This window comes from Manis javanica, chromosome 13 (genome assembly GCF_040802235.1).
Source record: "Manis javanica isolate MJ-LG chromosome 13, MJ_LKY, whole genome shotgun sequence".
NCBI classification, from domain to species: domain Eukaryota; kingdom Metazoa; phylum Chordata; class Mammalia; order Pholidota; family Manidae; genus Manis; species Manis javanica.
In genome coordinates this window covers 88,840,647-88,848,465 of record NC_133168.1, presented here as the reverse complement: position 1 = coordinate 88,848,465, position 7,819 = coordinate 88,840,647, and positions in this window count along the sequence as shown.

The window sequence follows — 7,819 nt, the reverse complement described above, 5'->3', positions numbered from 1 at the left end:
GAGTTTACACCTGGACCGTCTATTCTGTTCCATTGATCTACAGTTCTGTTCTTGTGCCAGTACCAAATCGTCTTGATTACTGTGGCTGTAGTAGAGATTGAAGTCGGTGTGTGTAATTCCCCCATCTTCATTTATTTTTCCTTCTCAGGACTGCTTTTGGCTATTTGGGGTCTTTTGTGGTTCCACGTGAATTTTAGAACTATTTTCTCTAGTTCGTTGAAGAATGCTGTTGGTATTTTGATAGGAATTGCATTGAATTTGTAGATTGCTTTAGGCAGGTTGACCACTTTGACAATATGAATTTTTCCTACGTATGAGCATGGGGTGTATATCCATATATTGGTGGCCTCTTTACTTTCTCTCATGAGTGTCTTGTAGTTTTCAGAGTAGAGGTCTTTCAACTCCTTGGTTCGGTTTATTCCCAGGTATTTTATTCTTTTTGATGCAATTGTAAGTGGAGGTTTTCTTCCTTGGTACTCTTTCTGCTAGTTGATCATTAGGATATAGGAATGAAACAGATTTCTGTGCATTAATTTTGTATAGTGGAACTAACTTATATTCCCACCAACAATATTGCAGGGTTTCCCTTTCTCTGCATCCTTTCTAGCATTTATTGTTTCTTGTCTTCTGGATGTTGGCCATCCTTACTGGTGTGAGATGATACCTCACTGTGGTTTTAATTTTCATTTCGCTGCTAATTAGTGACTTGGAGTATGTTTTCATGTGCCTGTTGACCATCTGTATTTCTTCTTTGGGCAAGTGTTCAGATCCTCTGTCCATTTTTTAATCGGGTTATTTGTTTTTAGGGTGTTGAGGCCTGTGAACTCTTTTGTATTTTGGAAGTTAACCCACAATCAGAAAATACATACATTCAGGTGTTGTCTCTGTTATCTTGGTCTGCCTGAAATGTTGCCTTTTCCTGGCGATAGAGATAGTTTGCAGAGCTTGCACGAGTGACGGCTGGGAGAACTTCCCTTCTTGTTGGTTTGTGGCCTTCCTGTCCTGGGAAACCAGCGACCTCTAGTGGCTTGTGCTGCACAGCTGCACACAGACGGGGCTTCTGATTCTTGCCCCGATGCTATGGAGTTTATCTCTGCTTTTGCTGTGGGTGTCGTCTGCCTTGGGCTGCTGCTCCGATATGGTGGAGCTGTTTTGGAGGGGGAACGGCCGGGAGGCTATTTATCTATGTGAGGGGCCTCCATGCTCCCTACTGCTCAGGGGGTTACAGTTCCCAGAGTTTCCAGATTCCCTGCGGCTGGACTAAGTGACCCAGGACGCTTCCGTTCGGCTGTGGGGTCCCTGTGCCTTTAAGACTTCCAAAAAGCACTTGTTTTTCTTTGTCCCCATGGTGCTGGCTGCGGGGACCTACTCACAGTTCTTACTGTCCTGTTTCGCTAGTATCCAGAATCCCACGCATGCACGGTGTCTGCCCTCTGGTGCAGATAGCTGTGCTGGCTATTTAGCAGTCCTGGGCTCTCTCTCCTTCCCTGCTCTGACTCCTCTCCTCAGACCCGGATCTGGGGTGTGGGGTGCTCAGTTCCCGCCGGGCTGCTGGTTGTATCTTACCCCCTTTGCGAGGTGGTGGGTTCTCGCAGGTGTGGATGTTGTCTGGATATTGTGTTGTGTTTTCTTGTCACTCTTTTACGAAGGGCTGTCTTTGTTTTATTTTCAAAAATATATGTGGTTTTTGGAGTTTTCCACTGCTCTACTCACACCGCCATCGTGGCTCCCTGTAGAAATGTTTTTGAGATCACAGTAGATAGCATATAATTCTGGCCAAAGGATTCCATCACTCAGCTTGAAAGAAAGCAACAGGGCAGGAAATGTATGAATGTAATGGAAATGGTAAAAATTATAATTATCATAATGATGTTTTTATTTTACAATGGGTGCGATCAATTCATGAGTTTGCGATAATTGAATCATTCATTCATTCATCAACGGGCAAGAAACCACAATGCATGGGAACTCTATGGCTATGGGCAATGCAATAAAGACTTCAGTGAACAGTCATGCCTTAAGACACCGAGGAGCACTCAAAATGGTGAGAACACTTATAAGGAGAAGTGTGGAGAAAACTTCCTTTCTCTGAAGAAGAAAACCTCTATTGGAAAGAACCTTTCTGCTTTAAATCAGTAGGGAAAATTTGTCAGCCTGACTCCAAAGATTGTAAGCTGGGAAACCAGCATTCAAGAGAAACACTTTGAAAGCACTGGCGGTGGGAATGCCTTTGATAATGAGTTTTACTGTCAGAAGCAAATGAGAACTCACCCTGGAGAAGATCTCTGTGAACAAGAGGAATGTGGGAGAGCTTCTGTCCACTCCACAAGACTTGTTTTGCACATACAAACTCACACTGCTAAAAAATATAACAAATGTAAGGAATGTGGGAAGATTTTCTGATATTCTTCTTACCTGAAAGTTCTCATGTGAATCCATACTGGATTGAAATCCTGTGAATGTAAGGAATGTGGAAAAACCTTCACTGTTTCCTCAAGCCTAATTAAACATGTAAGAATTCATATTGGAGAGAAACTGTTCTGAACTTCCTGAGGTATAATGTGTCTTTTCCCAGATGGCCAGGCCAGACCAGTCTAGTGTCTACACTTTGCAGGTAACCACCTGGCCAAATGTGGATCAACAGGATTCACACTTAATCCTCCTCTAACCACCTGGGTTCTCTTGTTGTATAGATGTGGGCATACAGTTTGAAGATATTGACCACTTCACTGTGTACAGCACTCACTGAATGCGAGAAAGCCTTAAGTTCTTCTCATCTTAGTACTCATCTAATAAATCACACTGGAGAGAGGCCTTTTGGACGTAAGGAATGTGGAAAAGGCTTTATGTATTCCTTCCCCCTTAACATTCACATGCAAAACCACACTGAAGGAAAACCCTATGAATGCAATGAATGTGGGAAATCCTTTAACTGGCACTCAAACTTTACTAAACATAAACTAATTCACAGTGGAGAGAAACCATATGAATGTACAGTGTGTGAAAAATCTTTTACTGTTTCCTCAAGCATAACACAACATACAAGAATTCACACTGGAGAGGAATCCTATAAATGTAAGCACTGTGGGAAAGCCTTCACTTTTCCTCAATACTAAGTAAACATGCAGGAATTCATAGTGGAGAGAAACCATATAAATGTGAGGAATGTGGGAAAGCCTTCACTCAGGGCTCAGGCCTTTCAAGACATGTAAAAACTCACAGAGAGTAATCCAGATTGTACACAGTGTGTGCAAGCCTTCAGTTATACCAGTTCATTTTAGATACATGAAAATCTGACCCTGCAGGGAAACTCTTAAATGTTAAGAGTGTGAGAAAGCCTTCAATTCTCCAAGCTCCTTTCAGTGTGGTGAAAAAGCACCCTGGAGAGAAGTCCTGGCAATTTAAGGAATGTGGTAAAAACTTAAGTAGTACTCATTCACTTTGAAACCTGCAAGGGCTGCACTGGAGTGATGGTGTATAAATGTAGGAAATGTGGGAAATCCATCAGTCTCGCAGCTCAGAGTGTTAGGTCACAGGGAAGCCGTAGTAATCTGAAATATGGGAAGCACTTTACTATTTCATTAGTGAACTAAATTCCATAAATGTGGAGATCTATAGTACAGAACTCCATTGATGTAATATGTGGCAAAACAGTACTTGTAGTTACCTTTACTGTTTGCGTGTCATCTCACTGTGAAAGAAAAGCTTATAAATGTAAGATGTGTGACAGAGCCATCTTTATTTTCTATTTGATTGTTCTTCATCCTCAAACATGGTGTGATTCTTAGTTAAGAGAAACCAAATTTAGGAAATATGGGCAATGATACCAAATATAAATCTTAGAATTTTCTGAGATAGGCATAGCATTCTGCGTGGCCCTGTAGATATATTTGGAAAATTTGTCACTCTGTCCTGAATTTCCTGATTCATAATGTGTCTTTTCCCAGATAGCCAGGCCAGACCAGTCTAGTGGCTACACTTTGCAGGTTACTACCTGGCCAAAAGTGGATCGACAGGATTCACACTTAATCCTCCTCTAGCCACCTGTGTTCTCTTGTTGTATTGATGTGTGCTTACATTTTGAAGACATTGACCACATCAGTGTGTACAGCACTTAGTGAATTCATTTACAGTGAGGTGTACCAAAGTGTGGAATATACATCTCTAAATTTTGTAAAATTATCTTGTACTTTTAACCTCAAGGCATGCATGATGAGGGAGAGAAAAATATGAATGTTTTTTCACCCATCAACCCAGCATGACAGCCTGGAAAAACAATTATATTTGCCTGGGTCAAGCAACAACTGTTTGCTGGTTATATGACTTGCTTCTGTATTTATCATTCCATGCATTGCTGTAAAAACAGACTTGTGTGAATACAGCTGTTCTTGATAATTTACTATGCTTGATGATCTACTGGCTGTTTCTGAGTGTGAACTGTAGGTGCAGACACATCAGCACAACTTCATTTCATCTCTAGTGGTGCAAGTTCACAAAGTTCTGATGCTCAGGCACGCTTGGATTATGTCAGGTATGGCCATCAGTCCTGATGACACTTTCTTGAGGCTTAATCAAACTAATGATAATCCAAATCAAGTTCACAATAAATCGTGTTCAGGAAGTATCTGCGCACTTTTGTTTTACAGACTTGCATGTGTGGAGTATGTCATGTGGCTACATTTCTGTATGTATATTTTAGCCCACTGGTTACCCTCTAATTATTGGCAATGATGCCAGTGATCAGATTAGTCTCAACCTTTGGTGTGTGTTGAAATAGTCATAGATTGGCCTTAGATGGGATCCTTATTGTCTGAAATAAGACCTATGGGTCCTACCAGAATTAGTCGCCAGTTGCCCGAGTCTGAGACCTGGTAGCATTTCAGGTGACTACTGTGGAATGGCCTCATTCTGCAGCTTGGATTCCTAGTTATAGTGTCATCAATAAGTGCTGCCCAAGATAACTTAAGTTTATTGGGTCCTAGCTTTTGTTGTTCAGTGGCTGAAAAAGTGGTATGTTTATGTGAAAATTCTCCAAAAAACAAGATGATATGTGACATTCAGCATAGAAATTGAGAACTTCTAAGTGGAAAGAATCCATTGATAAAAGATTGTTGGATTTTGCTGATATGAAATGTATACAAAATGCAAAATCCATTTTGATTATATGGAATGTCTATACAGAGAGAGTAGATTTGCTTTTCCCTAGATATGAGAAGGAAATGGGTTTGAGAGCCACAGGCTGCATTTGAAGTAATAAAATGGTGATGATTTATACAGGTCTATGAATATACTAATCCACATTGAATCTTATAGATTTAAATGGGCAAGTTGTATGGTATGCAGATTAAATGCAATAAAGGTGTTCCAAGAAACAAACAAAAGAGAAACTTGTTATAGAGGCTACGTCAATTATGAGCATTAACAATTTAATGTGTAGCATACGTCTGGCATGTTAAGATCCACAAAGTTGTATGAAATATTGACATATCAAACGTTATTTGAATAGATGCATAAAATATACTTGAAAATGCACAGGAACAATTTTTGATAAAAGTTGTAAGTAAATGAGGATTGTAAAAGATCTTTCTTGATTCCCCTACAGCTACTCACTGAAATCCACACTAAGAAGATAAACTGAGAAAGTTTAAAACCAATCCTGAGTAAGTGAACAATGTGTGCTATCAGTCCTATTCCACAACAATGTTGGAAGACCTGGACTGTATGGTGCTAGCATAAAAATTGAAACATGTTCTGATTTGAAGAAGAAAAAAATGTACAGAAAATTTCATTATATTAAAAATGGAAGTTAGTAAACTTTAACAAGGTGTCCAATATAAATAAGGGAAAATAAAAGAGCTAAAGATGGGTTTAATTGAATGGAGTAAATAGGCTCTTTTATGAATATGAGGTCTTATCAATATGGGATAATCACTGTAAAGTTTCAACGAGCAGGAGTCAAGTAGAAAAGCTTTTGATGAGCATCCCAACTCCACCCTTGCCCCTGAGCTGTCTTGGCACCTTCTTTCTCCCCATAGTCCTGCCGAAAGGACAAAGTTTTGAATAAATAACTCAATTTTATTGAATCATTTTCTGCTTCTTCATCATTTTATTGTACTTAAACATACATAGTAAATTCTATGATGTTAAACATGTTTAGGTGTACAGTTCTATTCACTTGGTATTAAGTACATTCACATTATTGTGCAGCCATCACCAACACCTTTCCAAAACATTTCATTTTTCTCAATTGAAATGGATCCGTTTTAAGCAGTCAGTCCCCATTCCTCCCTTTTTCCAGCCCCTGCCAATCATGCTTTTAGAAAAGTAGGTCCCAGATTAAAGAACACATTTCTAAAGTGTTGTGAAGAAGTGAACAGGAAAATACAACTTATCACAGTATTTATGGGATCAGCTAAGTGGAAAGTTGTATCACCAAATGTATATATTAGAAGAGGACTAAATCACATAAAGCTTCCAGTTTAGGAATCTAGAAACTAGAAAGGAAGAGTAATATAAACTCAAAGCAAGCAGAAGAAAAAATAATAAAAATTAGAGCAGAAATCAATTAAATGAAAACAGAACAGAGAAAATCAGCAAATCCAAAAACTGGTTCTGCATAAAAATCCATAAAATAGATAAACCTGTTGCCATCTTTCCCAAGAAAAAATGAGGGAAGACACAGATCCCAATATCAGAAATGAAATGAGGAACATTGCTTCTGAGCCCTGACATTAAAAGGATAAATAGGGAATATTATGAGTAACACACTATGCTACAAATCTCATAATTAAGATGAAATGGACAATTCTCTAAAAGATCCAATCTGCCAAAACTCACACAAGAAGAGGCAGATAATCTGAGTAAGTCATAATTATTAAAGAAATTGAGTCGATGACATTCCAAAAAGAAAGCAGCAGGGCAGGACATTTCCACTGGGAATTTTTACCAAACACGTAAGGATGAAACACCAATTCTCTGCAATCCCTGCCTGAAAACAGAAGCAGAGCAAACACTGCCTCACTCATATTATGAAGCCAGCATTGCCCTAGTATCAAAACCAGACAAAAAGAGAAAAACTACAGACCGATATCTCTCATGAAAGTAGATGTAAAAATGCTCAAGAAAAAGTTTTGCAAATCAAATCCATGTATAAAAAGAACCACATACCAGTGAAAACGGTGCATACACTGTGTCACTCACTGTGTGCCTTGCCCGGCCCTGCCCCTCACTGGACCAGTGAGACCAAAGGTGTGAGCACTGAATAAATAAGCTAAGCTAAAAAAAAAGTATTTGTTTAATTTATTCATTCCAGACATGCAAGGCTGGTTCAACATTCAAAAATTAATTGACGTAATCTATCACATCAACAGGCTAAAGAAGAAAAATCTTATGATCATATCAACAGATGCAGAAAAAGGAAAAAAATGGTTGACAAAATCTTACATCCAAGGGTTACTAAAAACACAGAAAATGAAGAACCCAATTTAAAAATGGGATAAATATGGGTAGACACCCCACAAAGATGGTAGTCAGAGGGTAAATAAGCATATGGAAAGATGCTCAATGTTTCCATCAGGGAGATACAAATTTAAAAAACAGACAGAAATGCACTTCTATTAGAATGGCAAAAATGTAAAAATCGGACTATCAAATGCTGGTAAGGATGTGGAGCAATAGGAATCTCATTGCTGGTGGGAATGCAAAATGGCACCGACACTTTTAAAAGGGTTTGGTAGTTCCTTATAAGGCCCAACATTGCCTTACCACCTGGTCGTGCAGCAGTGATCTAAACGAATCAAAAATTATGTCCACAGAAACA